The sequence below is a fragment of the Lycium barbarum genome, chromosome 6 (genome assembly GCF_019175385.1).
Source record: "Lycium barbarum isolate Lr01 chromosome 6, ASM1917538v2, whole genome shotgun sequence".
Taxonomy (NCBI): Eukaryota; Viridiplantae; Streptophyta; class Magnoliopsida; order Solanales; family Solanaceae; genus Lycium; species Lycium barbarum.
This window is the reverse complement of record NC_083342.1, coordinates 57,168,839-57,186,282: the sequence shown is the minus strand read 5'-3', so window position 1 is coordinate 57,186,282 and position 17,444 is coordinate 57,168,839.

The window sequence follows — 17,444 nt, the reverse complement described above, 5'->3', positions numbered from 1 at the left end:
TAGGAATTAGAGTTTAGTTCCTAGGTTATAGAGCTTGTAACTTGAATTTGCGCAGGCTCACAGTTTTAGTGAAGTATGGAAAAAATCCTACAGAGGTGTAGGTCATTATTTTTTCACCCTTGTGAGCTAGGTGGTTTCCACGTCAAAATTTCTGTCTCTACTTTACCGCTTATTATTATTCTGCACAGATGCTAACTTGGCAAAAATTGGAGCAATTGAGCATAGAAATTCCTCCGAGAAAAATTTAGTAAGGTTTCTTATTTTATGGTGTAATTGTGTTAATAGTGTTGTAATGGAATTATTAAAATTGGATTTGACGAAATTGGAAGTAAGAAAATACATGAAATCGTTGTTACATGAAATTGTGGGTTGAAATGGATTCAGAGTGGTTGTTGGGTTGTTACAATTGTTATGGGCTGAATTGTAAAAAATTTGGTAAGTATATTCTATTGTTGGTATTTCTGTGATAACAGGAAAATAATTGAAGATTCGGGTTAGGCGAATATATAGGGGAAATGCTGCCCGATTTTCGTTAAGCCCTTAACTAATGAAAAAAAAACCCTAAATGAGAAAGTATAAGTTAATGAATAAAGTTCTATAATGGGTGGGCTATGGATTTACAAATTAGAAAGTATAGTTACTAATGAATACGTTACCTTTATGTTAAATAGGCTAAAAGAGCGACAAAGTGAACGGTTTTGCGATTAGTCGTCAACAGGTATGTAAAGCTGTCCCTTCTTTCTTTTGTCATGTCTTAGATGTAAGTGATGAATGATATGAACTTTGAGGTAACTCTAATTATAAGTTCCGAATATGATTCATGATTCTTATTCACTTCTGGATGCTAGAACTATTAAGTGATTGGGATTTCCCCTCGAGTCCTTTGTACGTGGATAGTAGATTGATGCGTGAAAATTCCTATTCTTAAAGGATTCTGTAATGATTAGTGTCCTTGACTTATATAAGCTATTTCACACTATATTGACCTGTGTCTACGATTCCTAAGACTTTTTTGATATGAACTATAATGACATTCGAGGGATACTTGCTATAATTGTCGCTACTAATACTCAGGTGTTAATCTCCTCTTCTTATTCTGTAGAGTCTTGATAATGATTTAAATTGCATATGGTTGCTCCCTACTCTGGTCGTGCATGCCTCAATATGTCTTTCACCGAGTCCCGGGCCAGGTATGTTATCGTGCACAGTTTCACTGCATTGTTCACCGAGTCCCTCACTAGAGGGCCGGGTACGGTATATATATATATGATGATATGATGATATGATGATATGTTATAGCGGCCAGGAGGGCATATGATGACTTTATTCACCGAGTCCCTCACTAGAGGGCCGGGTACGGTATATATGTATATGGTGATGATATAACTTTGTCACCGAGTCCCATAATGGGCCGGGTAGGATATATGATATTGACATGCATGATTTATATTGCAAAGGCAGGTGTTTTGGTATCCTGGACATTGTACTTGTTTTCTGTACTCTTTATTTTAGTTATGATCCTTTTTACTGTGTTTCATGCTTTATATACTCAGTACATATTTCGTACTGACCCCCTTTCTTATGGGGGCTGCGTTTCATGCCCGCAGGTACAGATAGTCAGTTTGGTGACTCTTCAGCATAGGACTTCTATTCAGCTGTCTTGGAGAGCTCCGTTGTTCCGGAGTTTAGACTTTTGGTACAGATCTTATGATATATATGTATTTTTATCCAGGGGTACGACGGGGCCCTGTCCCGTCATATTTCGCTATTCGTACTCTTAGAGGTCTGTAGACATACGTGTGGGTTGTGTATAGGTTCTGCTCAGGTGTGTTTATACGATGTGCTATGATATGATATCCGTCTGTAGTGGTAGCCTTGTCGGCTTGCATATGACATGATATTGATGTGTAGTGGCAGCCTTGTCGGCTTGGGTATCATTTTATGATTTGATCAGTTGTGACTCCTCAGGAGACAACCTATCTAACTATACATATATGATGACGTTATGAACCGTTGGAGTTCTTTTGCAAGTTTCCATATTATTCATAGATTCAGTTTGATTATATGTAATAGGTTCGTATACGGGTGTCCAGTTCGGGCACTAGTCATGGCCCACGGGGTTGGGTCGTGACAAATAAACTGTTCACGATCACACAAGGCAAATGACACAATTCATATTAAGTACGACACTACAAATCAATAGCGATCTTTCTAGAACTGCCGATACCATTCACCTTTGGTAGAGATCTATAACCTATTAACGATCACTTGAAAGCTATCAATATGATTCATCTTAGGTAAAGCTACTAATGGTAATCCATAATCTATCAACATGACTCATCCATAACCCATTAATGATCATTTTTGAAGGCTATCAACATGATTCATCTTAAATAGAACTTGTAACCCCACTATGATTGTCTAGGAGCTATTAATACAATTCAGATTATGTAGCGATCTACCCCCGATGACCGTAATCTAGAACTCCTAATATGATTAACCGTAAGAAACTATCTATAACCCATTAATGATCACCGAAAAACTATCAATATGATTCATCTTAAGTATCACTCTATATTAACAATGCTTTGGAAGCCACTAATATAATTCATATCTGATACGATACTCTAACCCTATTACAATAAGTCATAAGCTATCGATACGATTCATCCTAACTAATATCCATCGATGAGCATCTAAATTTATTGATATATTTCACCTTGCATTACGTACTATAACCCCATATCATTAATTTGGAACTCAATCTTAGCAACGGAATAACTGTATACAATTAGGGACTTACATCCTTTCATTCTTGGAAACACATATAGGGAAAGAGACATATGGTAGAACTTCGTGTCGAAAGAGATGGATACGGACGTGTACACTTACTGATCTATAACCCTCATTTGTTACTCCCTAAACTAGTACTCTAGTCCTTTGATTCTTTTTACTCTGAAAATACTATGGACATTTATGACAACATAATTCATCTTAATGACGCTCTACCATCCAGCAATGGCAATCTGGATACTATCGACATGATTCACCTTAAGTAGAAAGTACAACCCATTAACAATACTATGGCAGCCACTTATATCATTCATCTTAATTAAGAACTATAACTAATCAATGATCCATCCTCTAAGGCTATTTATTTGATATACCTTACATAAAGCACTATAACACCACCACCATACTTTAGAGTTCAAATCTACGAGTGGAATAACTGCATGAAGTACCTACACTTAAGCACATGACACAACTATTATTTAACTTATAAAACGCATAACATGGAGTCGTTATGCTATCATACATTCCAAACTTCATCTTGCATATAAAGAAACAATGAACAAACATCGTGCCGTAGTGGAGAATAAATAAAATAGCCTTATGTACCACAAATCCGCCCTTGAACGACTTACAACAAGTCAATACTTTTCACCAGCGTCGAACCTATTAAAATGGCCTAATATCAAAACAACCACAACCTAGCCAACATCATAACCAAACTAATACTATCGTTGAAGTGACAATCTCTCGAGGCTAAAATATAATGGTGCTCTCCACACCAGACCTTGTTTTGACAACATACAAGCTCATAACAAGCTACCAGGCCCCTCCCAATCTTCATATCATCAAAATAGCACCAAAAAATAACTAAAACAACAAATAAATCTTGAACTCACGGCTTCCGATCACTATCCCATGAGTTCTAACTAAAAACACATCTAGAATGCTCAAACGAGCTTATAAAAAGATATGGGGCAGCACCTTACCTTGGCTATCCCAAACACCAAAAACACTTGGAATAGCCTCGAACGCCTCTTAGCTAGTTAGGGAGAGCAACCTAGGGTTGTCCTTTAATTCAAACATAAAGAAGTAAATTACATATTTTTTCATGAAGAATTCAGTCATACCCATGAAAATTATTACCTAGCTCAAGCTTAGGAAGAAGACAAATACTTGAAAGCTATAAACGATGAAGGGTCTGTCCATGGCTGCTTGTAATTTAAAGAGAGAGAGAGAGAGAGAAGATACCTTGAGCTTATAGAGGAGGAAGGAGAAGCATCGATGGATGCCATGGGAGATTGAAGTTTAACATGAAGAGAGAGATTTGATGAAAGGTGTATGGCTGCAAGCTGGAGAGAGTTTACCCCAAAGAGAGAGAAGGGAGGGAGAGAAAATAAAAAACATGAATCGGATTCTTGGCCTTTAAGGCCCAAACCAACCCCCTTACACTTACTCTTTTTTTTTACCCTTATTTAATTTGGTCCACATAATTTAAGTAGGTGATGCATCTGCTTGTCACATACTTAAGCAAATAGGTTACTAATTCCCTCTAAACACGTGTGTAGTCTTTGTTTAAAAAGTACGATCGGAAGTAAGTAGCTCAAGCAAGTAGGATGTGTAAACAAGTAGCTCAAGCAAGAAGGACATGTGAGCAAGTGAGGCGTGTAAGCAAGTAGGACATATAAGCAAGTAGCTTGAGTGAGTGGGAGGGGTAATAAAGTAGGACATCTAAGCAAGAAGGACGTTCTATCAAGTAGGATGTGTGAGCAAGTAGGTGAGGTACGTAAGTGAAACACATAGTTGAAGCATATAGGATGTACGGACCCGTTTGGTCGTTAGAGCATTTTTGACCCATATACCCCCGTTGACCCTTCCCCGAGCCCTATTAGTTTGATTTTGACTAGCAGGGATGGGTGGTATGGTCCCCGAGGTGATCGGGCGGGATTTATGACTACTTTTGGAACGTACAACCTTAAAGTGAAAAATGTTTGACCAATAGGTGACTTTTGGATAAACGGACCTTTTTCGGGAATCCGTCAATTTTGAGGGGTCCGGATGGTTGATTATGACTTGGTGGGATATTCAGTTCGGTTCCTAAGGCAATCGAGAGCATTTTGGATTATTGGTTGGAAAGTTGGTCTTTTGCAATTGGGTGTTGACCCGGTCAAATAGACCTCCGTTGGAAATTTCCAGGCCATGAGTGAGCCTGTAGCTCATTTTTATGTGTGGTTGCATGTTTGTTTTGTATCTGGGAGGTCTCGGGTGATTGTCGGGTTTTGGGATTGAGTTAGTGAAAAATCAGTATTTTTCTAATGTCTGGTGCCTGCTGTGTCGGCATCCTTTACACTGTAGCTAACCCGCCTCGACGATGCCTGGTCCGCTGTGGCGAGATGTGTGGAAATAATAGTGAGGTGCTACAACAGATAGGGATCTCCTGTAGCAGACTCCCATTGGCTGGTGTAGAGCCGCGGGCGCTGTACTGCTGTAGCGGACACTCGACCGCTGCAGCGAATGACGTGGACCAAAATCCTATTTAATACCTAGTTAAAAGGCTTCATTTTGCTATCCCTACATTTATTGTTCCTAAGTGTCTTTGAGACAAATTGGAGAGGTTCTAAGCAGATTTCTCTTGGGGGTAAGTTCTCTAACCTTGATTTCATTCATTTACCGTTCTTAAGCATGAATCCATGATAGAGAATCTATAGAAACTTAAGAAAGAAGATGGATTTTGAAACTTACGTCAGTAATTGATATTTAGTCTTTCAATATGAGATTTGTTGATAGGTTTGACTAATCAAAGAATGGAATTTGATGGATTAGTGAACAATAGGCTTGAATAGTTGATGAATTGAAAGATTGAAAGTTAGGGTTTATACCCATATTAGGGTTTTTGACCTGAATGATGAAATTGACCTATTGTTGGGTTAATGTAGCAATTGGGGAGTAGAATTGAACTTCTATGTTACACCTTGTACTTTCGTGCGTTAAGTTTCACCGTGAGTTAGTCGTCGTAGACTTGGAGAGAGGGACTATCTTCGAGGTTATACGAGATTAGACATGTTCATCTTGAGCATATAAGAGTTTAAGTTCATGTTCGTGAGTGTTGGAAGGATTAGAGGTTAAACGAATCGATGAGAATACGTTTCGTCGAAATTCGGTATATGTGACACGTTCAACTATATATATATATAGGAAATACGGACCGTATTTCGGCTTACCTAATGCATTATATGTTGTGTATACATAGTTATGCTACTATTAATTTGTATATTATAACAATATATATGGTAAAGGAAGTATAAACTTAGATATTATATTGCATTAACAAGTAGTATGTAAGATGACATGTGTAAGTTGGTGGCTTAAGTAGTAAGCTCTAGATATAATATAAATGAGAATGGCATATAAGAAATTCCTGAAGTGGGTTCTACCTAATTTTTGTCTTATATATATTTGGATAACTTTGGACTAGGGGCAGCCACGTTTTCCCCCTATTCAGCTTAGTTGACCTACTAGCTAATTACCACTATATAGATATATAACAATATTAGGCTTACAAAGTGTGCTATATATATCTGTAGGGTGATTCTATATATCTACACACAACATTAGAAGGTTATAACATAGGGAAATTGGAGGAGAGTGCATATCTAGTTTCTTCTATCATACGTTCTGTTGGGGTTGTTCTATATATATCCAAACATAAGATTAAAATATTATAATCTTAGAAAATTTGCAGGGAGTTCATAGATAGCTGCTGCTATGATTTTATGATCTTGGTTTTGTGCAAAACAATTAGACTCAAGGTATAGATCCCAACACAACAAGTTCGTTATTTCAACTTAGCGTTCGTTGAATCCGGGCTTTATTTAAAGTGAATTAGGGTGGAAAGAAGACTTGTTCTATACAATCAAGGTAAGATTTTACTTTATTTCAATGTTTTTGAGCTTATTATATGCTTACATAAGTTGTTGAAGGAATAAAGTTGTGGGAAGAGGTTCAAATGTAAGTTTGAGTTCATGTTGAGTTGTAGACTATTTTGGTCCATGTTGTGGCTGTGTTATTGAGCTAATTTCTTTATGTATGGATAGTATTTGATGTTGTGGTTGTGTTGAGGTTGTTATACTTGATGTATTTTGAAGAAGCAAGTGTATTAAGTATCGTATGGGCAGCCTGTTACACTAAGCTCCCGCGTATTAAGTATCGTATACGAAGCGTATATAGGGCTGTTTTGATGTATACCTTTGAATGTTGATGATTTGAGTTCAAAGAGACTTAAATGAGGTTGTTGTTGTTGGTTGCTGGTTATGTTGTAGTAATTAAGGAATAGGGGAAATGCTGCCCGTTTCATTTTAGAAACGCATTATCATTTGATATACGTGATATACTAGCGTCATCTAAGTTCATATACGCATTCCCTTGTTATAGGATTGGTGTAAGCGTTACGATGAGTTCGTTGTTGGTTCATATTGGCTACTTGAGGTATGTAATGGCTATCCTTTCTTTTCTTGGTATGATCCGTAGATCATAAGAGTTTATCAAATCTTAAAGAAACATAACTATTTCTTAGAGCTGTCATAGAGGTGTAACGATTCTAGATGTGATATTTTACCTTCCAAGGGATTTCTATCCGCTCCTTAGTTCATTGTTAATAGAAGAGTCCGAAAGGGACATGTTGACATCTCCATATATTTTAGTTTACACATGATATACAACATGATATATACAAATATATTTTCCTTAGCCTGGCCACTTGGTCAGTGAGACAAATTTTCCTGGCCAACGGGTTAGTGAGACAAATTTTCTTGGCCTCATGGTCAGTGAGTTTTTATAAAGTAAGAGCTTAACGAACTTCTTAAAGCGATATTATCTACTAGAGCTTGTCTTAGAGGCATATAGCCTCCCTAGTGTTGTGTTGTATTTCTGAGAGACTCTTATCAGCTTCTTGTGTTTAGGATCCTAGAGGAAGGTATAAAGAGACATGTTGTCGTCTTCACATATCATAGTTCATACTTGACATGTTTTGAATCAGAAACAACTAGCAAACGAACTTGTTTTCCAAAAGAATTCCACTTCCATTTCGCTAGAATTATATTACTATTATCTGATTTGTCCCTTGTTGGGAGTACTTTTAGTGTTAGATCTCGTGGTTGTGTAATAGAATTATGATAGTTTGGTATAGATGTAGTCGATAGCATGTTGGGTTGTTATAAGAGAACGACACCGAGCCTCTACGGCCGGGTAGACAGAGCAATGAGCCTTCGACGGCCGGGTAGAGATTGCACCGAGCCATCTATAGTTGGGTAGAGATGCACCGAGCCACGCATGGCCGGGTAGTTAGCACCGAGCCTCAGATATGGCCAGGTAGACTCGATAGTACAGTTTTCTTGTAAGTTTAGTGGAGGCAGATAGATGTACTTCTCAGGTTTCTCTAATCCTTGTTTATTTCAGCAAATTTATGTATTTTATATTTAGTTATCTATTGCCTTACATACTCGGTAAATTGTTTTGTACTGACGTCTCTTTTGCTAGGGCACTGCATTCATGCCTGCAGTTACAGATAGAAAGACTGACTGACCTCCCCAGCAGACAGGACCCAATATTAGCTGATTGGTGAGCTCCCTTAGTTCAGAGTTGCCAGGTCTTTTGGAGTTTTTTTTTAGTTTACAGTCTTGATGGGCAGACCGAGGCCCTGTCTCGTCCATGATACAATTATGCTTTCTCTAGAGGCTTGTAGGTGAGTATTGTATGTGGTGTGCTAGTGTGATAGCCGTGCCGGATTATATATACCTATTTATGTATTGCTGGTTTTGTACGATCCTAGCAGCCTCGTCGGCTTGCTCAGTTATGTATATTTGTTTTGGGTGTGTGTGTGTTACACCTCGGAAAATCTTCCGTTAGTACGCAAGTGAATGAACTAGTAAGGAGTACGAGCATATGATGTTTTCATGACCGAGCGATGATATTCGGTGATTCTAGATGAGTGTTCAAAGATGTTAGAGAAGGGGGAAGAGGGTTGCCAAGAGAAGGCAAAGTATTTGATAAGTAACAGAAAGGAAATACGAGTAACGAGTTAGTAAGGGCTTAATGATGTCTTGGAGAAGAGTGATAACGTCCCTTGGATTGGTATTGAAGTGTTGAACAAGTGTTAAGAAGGTTCCATAAGGATTGGAGATCAAACGAGACGACGAAACGAACTTCGGGGTCACTGGGATTATACGGCCAAACATACTGGCCGTATAATTTATACGGTCCATATGTTTGGGACCGTATAATCCACCCAGATTGTCCAAACTCTCTGGACCAATTGTACGACCAAATATACGGCCCGTACAATTTATACGGACCGTATGTTGGTCCGTATATTTGATCGGGACAGATTTTGGCTCAATAAATGTAAGGGACCAAGGTTATTTCATTTCATTTCCCTTGACATCCCTTCTCTCTAAAACATCTCTCTACATATATTATACAAGTTTTCAAGGGTTTTTAGTGATCAACAACACAAAACTAGTGAATCAAGTGTAAGCAAACCCATTAGAGATCATTCAAGTCAAGAAATCCAAATGGAGAAAAACTAGGGTTTTTGCTCAAGTGGAGTATTTCGACGAAGGCTTGTTCCTACAACATCTAAGGTAAGATTTATGGTATTTGTATGTTGTTTAAGGTATTTGGAAGTTGAAATGCTTGGATTTTAGAAGAGTATAGCAAAATGGGTCATGAATGATGAATAGTGACGTTTTGAGAAATAGTTTGAATTGAATCATGATTGTTGTTGTGTTGTGACATGAATGGGCTATAAATGACGTTAAGATCACGAAATAGGCATTGTATGTGAATTGACGAAATCGTGTGTTATGGTCTTGAATATGGAAAAATGGGAAGTGAATTGAGAATATAGATAATGTAAATGATCAAAGGCTATTGTTATGATATTGTAAATGTATTGTTGACGTTTGGGAGTTGAATTACGATATGGAGGAATGTTGTATAAATTAAGGAGATGCTGTCCGATTTTCTCTAGCCTTAGCCATTTATGCTACTTGTCGATTCTAACGATAGTATGACCTTAATGAAGGTATAAGCGCAAGTGTTGAAAGAGAACGTGCAAGTGATATATAGTCGAACGAAAAGGTATGTAAGGCTAACCCTTCTTTCATAAGGCATGGTTCTTTGGCCCAAAGTCTAAATCTTCTATGAGTCTATGATTTTTTCAAATGATTGACATTCCGACCTAATAAGCTCACGATGGTTGATGTGCTACGATAGTACTAAGTTCCTCGTATGACGAGTAGGCCTATAAGATAGATGTAATGATAACAACGAAGAGAGTGATAATGATATTAATAATGATGAGAATAATGTGATGATTAAGATGCCTATGGGCTATTGTATGTATGTGTGCCTATGAAGGGCTATGATAAGACCCCGAGCTTATGATGCCGGGTAGAATGTATATATATGAATATGTATAGAGTATGTATATGACTACGTAACACGCGTGCACTTCTGCAGAAGGTACGAATAACCCTGAAACCTTGGTAGGGCCAGGTTTGTATGACCTTGAGCCTTGGTTGACCATGTATGTATGAAACACCGATCCTTTATGGTCGGGTACGCTATACAAAAGCTATATAAAGGCTATAAGTATATATATATATATATATGAGTGTGTATATGACATCAATATGAGTACGAATATGTTATGAAAATGAATGTGAAGGTAAATAAATACGGATGAGGATGTATGTACACGGATACGCAATATAAATGGAATGTCCTTGTGGAAAGCGAGTAAGTGCTATGACGACGATAGTATTATCTCCCATGTTATGCTATCTCATATGTTGACTCTTAAGCTTTCATATTGATATTGATCATGCTTTACATACTCAGTACATACTTCGTACTGACGTCCTTTTGTTTGTGGACGCTGCGTCATGCCCGCAGGTGCATAGGGAGACAGGCTCGATCCATAACTGTATTTTCAGGGACTACATAGCAGAGCTCCATTTCATTCGGAGCTATAGCTTTTGGGTATTTATTATTTGGTGTACATAGTTATGGGCATAGCGGGGTCCTGTCCCACTCGTGTGATATATTATAATCTTTTTAGAGGCTCGTAGACATCAGTATGTGGTTAGATGTGTTTGGCCTTGCTGGCCTATATTTTTGTGTGTCCTTTTGTTGGCCTTGTCGGCCCATGTACATTGAGGTGGAATAGATGTCTATAATGATATAATAAATGCTTTCGTCCAACTGGGACTAGTATGATTGATGGCTAGAATGCATGATTTGATTTATGGCTCACCTAGATGTTATGTGAAAGTATGTTAAAGGGGTGCCCAGGTGGGGTAGCGCTGGGTGCTCGTCACGGCCCCCCTGGTCGGGTCGTGACAAAAGTGGTATCAGAGCAGTTCAGTCCTACGGTGTGTCTACAAGCCGTGTCTAGTAGAGTCTTGGTTATGGGTGTGTTGCGCGCCACACTTATAAACAGGAAGCTGCAGACATTTTAGGAATAAATAACCTTCTTTCTTCATAAGAATCGTGCGATAGAGCTATGATGTAAGTAATTCTTGTTCCTTAATCGTGTGTTGTGTATTTCTGAGAATGCCTGTAAAGAGAAAGACTACAGCAGCCTAAAAGGGCAAGGCAGTGGCAGAAACGCGGGCTGAAAGGGCACCGCCACCGCTAGTAGAGGAAAATGAGTCCCAGAGTGCGGCTCAATCTCAGTCCTCCCAGACAGTGCCTATTACTGAGGAGCGTGAGGGAGCCTCAGCCCCATCTCCAGCACCTCCAGCTCCTCCACCAGATGCTTCTGGCCAAGATGTAAAAGAGGCCATACATTTGCTTACACAGTTGGTTGCTGCTCAGACTCAGCGGCAAAGTACAGGGCAGGGTGACAGAGCTGTTAGTGGAAGGGCCCATGACTTCATTACTTTGAACCCTCCGGAATTCTTTTGGTCAAAGCCGGAGGAGGACCCCCAGGACTTTATTGATGGTATGTTGAGGACGCTTCGATTGATACATGCTTCAGACACCGAGTCGGTGGAGTTAGCGTCATATAGATTGAGAGATGTCTCGATCCAGTGGTATACAGTTTGGATGGCTTCACGGGGAGCCAATGCACCTCCCCCGGTATGGCAAGAGTTTGTTGATGCTTTTCTCCGTCATTATATGCCTCCAGAAGTTCGGCGAGCTAGGGCCGATAAAGTATTAAATTTGAGGCAGGGTAGCATGAGTGCTCTAGAGTACAGTCTCCGCTTCAATTCCTTGGCCAGGTATGCTTCGGCCATGGTAGCAGATATGGGTGACTGGGTACACAGATTTGTGTAGGGCTTAGGACCACACTTGATGGATAGATGCTTGACTGCGTCCCTTCAGGACGGTATGGATATTACACGCATTCAGGCACATGCTCAGAACTTAGAAGAAAGCCTACAGCAGCGGAGAAGTGAACGCGAGGAGGATAGGGGTCATAGTAAGAGGGCCAGATCTTCAGGCCCGATGAGTGTGTCCAGAGGCGGACACAGACAGTAGTTCCCTAGACATTCAGGCTATTCTATGACCAGTGCATTTCCATGATTTTCAGACCAGAGCCTTGATAGATCTGCTCGTTCAGGGCCGAGTCCGAGTTATTCAGGACCTCAGTTCAGAGATGATTCAGGCCAGTCAAGGCCACCTGTACCACAATGTTCCCAGTGTGGGAAGTTGCATTGGGGTCGATGCCGATTGGGCTCAGATGGTTGCTATTCATGTGGTCGACCAGGCCATTTCATGCATGATTGCCCCTCAGTACATGGTGGAGGTGGGACCCAGCTATCAAGTTCGACAGCCGAATCTTCAGCATCTGCACGCCCTACGGGGCCAGGTTCACATGCGCCAGTCGGCCATGGTAGAGGCAGAGGGAGAGCTCCCACTTCTAGCGGTCCTCAGCACTGTATTTATGCTTTGGCTGGACGCCAAGATCTTTAGTCTTCTCCTGGCGTGGTCACAGGTATATTATCGGTATTCTCTCATGATGTATATGCTTTGATTGATCCGGGCTCCACATTATCATATGTTACTCCCTATATAGCGGGTCGATTTAAAATTAAGCCGGAGTCAATTAAACCTTTTGAGGTGTCTACACCCGTGGGTGAATCGGTAATAACTAGCCGAGTATATAGAGATTGTGTAGTTGTGATATGTGACCGCCGTACTATAGTTGACTTGCATGAACTAAAGATGGTAGATTTTGATGTCATTATGGGTATGGATTGGTTGGATTCTTATTATGCCAATGTTGATTACCGGATGAAAATGGTTCGTTTTTCCAGTTTCCGGGAGAACCAGTTTTAGAATGGAAAGGAAATACGGCATCACATAAAGGTAGGATTATTTCCTATCTAAAGGCAAGGAAAATGATCACAAAAGGGTGTATTTATCATCTAGTACGAGTTCAAGATGTAGAAGCTGAGTCTCCGACTCTATAGTCTGTTCCAGTGGTGAATGAATTCTCGGATGTGTTCCCGGAAGAGCTTCCAGGACTTCCTCCCGAGCGGGAGATTGATTTTGCTATTGAGGTGTTTCCAGAAACTAAGCCTATATATATTCCTTCCTATAGAATGGCTCCCGCAGAATTGAAAGAGTTGAAGGAGCAATTGAAAGATTTGCTTGATAAAGGCTTCATTAGGCCTAGTTCCTCCCCGTGGAGAGCACCCGTATTGTTTGTCCGAAAGAAAGATGGCTCGTTGAGAATGTGCATTGATTATCGGAAATTGAATAAAGTGACGATTAAGAACAAATATCCTCTTCCGTGGATTGATGATTTACTTGATCAGTTGCAAGGTGCCAAATGGTTTTCAAAGATCGATTTGAGGTCCGGGTATCATCAAGTGAGAGTTAGGGAGAAAGATATCCCTAAGAAAGCCTTCAGAACGAGAAACGACCATTTTGAGTTCCGAGTAATGTAATTTGGGCTAACCAATGCGCCGGTAGTGTTCATGGACTTGATGAACGATGTGTTCAGGCCCTTTTTGGATTTGTTCGTGATTGTATTCATTGACAATATCTTGGTGTATTCTAGATTCGAGGCAGAACATGCGGATCATTTGTGTATTGTCCTTGGAGTTCTTCGAACTCGAGAGTTGTTTGCAAAGTTTTTCAAATGCGAGTTCTGGTTGAACTCAGTGGCATTCCTAGGGCATATTGTTGCAGCCGATGGTATTCGAGTGGATAGCCAAAAGATTGAGGCTGTGAAGACTTGGCCACGGCCCACAACTCCTACGGAGGTACGTAGCTTTCTAGCCTTAGCAGGTTATTACAGGAGATTCGTCGAGGGATTTTCTTCTATTTCTGCACCACTTACAAGATTGACCCAGAAATCGGCAAAGTTTTAGCGGACAGATGCTTGCGAACGTAGTTTCCAAGAGTTGAAAGATAGGTTGACTTCTGCACCAGTCTTGACACTTCCAGAGGGATTCGAAGGATATGTCGTTTATTGTGATGCTTCAGGTGTTGGGATAGGCTGTGTATTGATGCAACATGGCAAGGTGATTGTCACGACCCAGCCCCGTGGGCCGCGACTGGTGCCCTACTGGGACACCCCAAACGAACTCACACCCAGATCATCATAATCAGACTCGTCCAAACACAATATACGATACTCAAACTCAACATCGTAATCAGACATCTACCGAACACTCATCCTAAGCAGTCGCCCGTACAAATCAAACAAATCACAAATCAGAAAAGAGGCGGAAAATACATCGCCAAATTTTCACACACACACATCCGAAGGGTGGCGGAATGCACATCGCCCCCAGAAGCATACACATACATACACAATCAGAGGCCGACTTGGCCATAGTAGTGTACGGGCCGCTTAAGAACACAAAACTGACTCACATGCGAACACACCGGACCCACGACCCACAAATCTGACTACAGGCCTCTAGACAAACAGAACATAAGACATATGAACATAGGACGGGACAGGGCCCCGCCGTACCCACTCATCCAAGTATGCAGAATACAGACACAACAAAAGATATGTACCAAAAGTAGGCTCCGGATCAAGGGGAGCTCTCCAACACAGCAGACTGAGTAGCCTAAATCGGAGGACCACCCAGACGAGCTTCTGTACCTGCGGGCATGAAACACAGCCCCCGAAGAAACGGGGGTCAGTACGGGAGAAGTACTGAGTATGTAAAGCAGAGGGTACAGAAATCACAAACACAGCGGGAGTCAGAAGGAACAAACACACCGTTATCGCAAACAAAGCAAACCTGTGCGGGAGGCGAACGTACAAATGCAAATCAAATCATGTATAGGGTTTAGGAACGTGGTCACCCCCCCGACGCTGGTGCCACCACACATCATAGCTCCAGAAGTTTTCAAATCTCCGTACAATCTCCAGACACATCATATCACACACACATCATATCATCAGAACATATCAAATGCCATATCACATCATAACTCCATAAACGGTAACCGGCCCTATGGCGAGGCCTCGGAAACCGTAACACATCATAACTCCCGAATATAACATAGTGCGCACGATCACAAAGTCGGCCCGGGTACCGACGAACGAAATCATAGCAGACAGCACGAACAGAGTAGTGCAGAAACCATATGCATATCAAAAATAATTTATCGAACTCAACATACAGTTTACATATAAGTATACACTGACACCAAGAGGCTCGAAGTAGGAATCGGATTGATAAAAGTAGGCATATAGAGGTTACGAAGTTCCGAGCTGTCAAATTCGTAAGAAATCTGTTCATGAGTCACTCTTTCGGAATTCTCACATCATCCAAAGTACAGAACGTGCATTAATGGCACAGGAAGTTTCCAACGCATCCTTGGGTCATAAACAAACAGTCGCAGATTAAAACAGACACAAACGAATCAAACAAACCGAATAAGGGGAGCCTCGGGGCTCGCGGGCCCACCTCGGGTCAAATTGAGGCGGCGGACACAAATCGCAGGTTTTTGGCTTCATATAGTCATTTACAAAAGTTTCGAAGAGTTTCGGACTCAACAGCACAAGTTATGGAGGTACGAGCGTTCTTTTACCCAAATGGGACCAAAAGGTTTCAATCGCGCTGAATGAATAGTGCTTGAACTTGAACCTCGATTTCCGAGAGCAAAGTTATTCCCGAGATTCTGAAATTTACCTAGTAGGTCTAGGACATGCCAAAAGAATAAGAGGTAGGCTTTACATACCTGGTTGGCGCCTTACGCTCCTCAAATCGCAGTTCCCGTTTCGTCCAGAAACTGCAAATGGTCACTTTTACCAGTTACTATTCATGAGAATTAACATATTCATCTTTGGGGCTAAACTTGGCTACCAAAATTTCGGCAGCACTTCCCCTATAAATCAAACACCCCCGAGACTTAGCTCGGCTCAAAATACAACAACAACAACAACCCACACATCATTACACAATACGAATCACAATCAAACACACTAACTTCACAATTGCACCTTATTTCATAAGTTGGTAATCCTATTTCCAAACTTCACAATTTCAACTTATATCCACATTATTGTATTCATTCATTCAAGATTATTCCATTACATAACAAACAAGTTCCAAACCGCATACAAGCATCCCCAAAGTTCACTACTTTCCAATTTTCATTCAAACACCAAAAGTTACGACGAACGTTCTAATTTGCGTCGTTTCATTCCAAACTCATTTTCATCAACCATGAATCATATTCAAAGTCTTTAGTATCATAAAGATACTATGATATACACAAATATACCAAGGGTATACACTTTCCGATAACGTCAAAAATTATTTTCTAATACCAACTCAATTCCTTAATCAATCCTTTACAACATAATGACCACAACAACACATTATTCAAACTAAACAAGCTCAAATTCTTAGGCCTTTCACCTCCCTCACTTTCGGCCAAACACACCCTTTATACACACACACACCATGCACAAACACAACCCCATTCCAAAATCTTCACACTAATTCAATCAACAACACATATACATCCATTTCATATCATTAAAACATAAAAATCTTACCTTTTTCTTGAGTTTCCGCCTTGCCGCAAACGTCGCTCTTTCTCCGAACTAATTGTATCACGTCGGAGAGCGTCTTGAGCACTTCACCACTATGTAAAACTCAAGATTTTTGAAACAACAACCAAGGTTGGAAATTTTTCCTTCTTTTTCTCTCTAGTGGCCGAAACCCCCTAACTTTGTGTTCTTTGATTTTTTTCTTGTTATGGTCTTGATAAGGCCAAGCCTAAGTCATATATATCCACTTATAGGTCATGTGCATAGCACATGACCTTAATGAAATGGACTTGGGTTTTCTCCTTTGGGCCGGCCAATACTCAATTGGGCCTCAATTTTTGTATTGCATTTTTCTTGGCCCAATTCACTAAACGCCTCGTTTTGTAATTCCCGAAACAAATTTCCGAAATTCCAAATTTACCCTCGGCCTTCCCCGAGGTCTTAACATTTATGACTCCATAACCAACATGTTCATATTCACCAAAATCAAAATATTTCCTCAACTCACACAAGTCTTCTTTCTTTCTTGATTTCCCGTTATACGAAAATACGGGACATAACATTCCTCCCCCCTTAAGAACATTCGTCCTCGAATGTTGAATCGAACTCATGGGTGTCG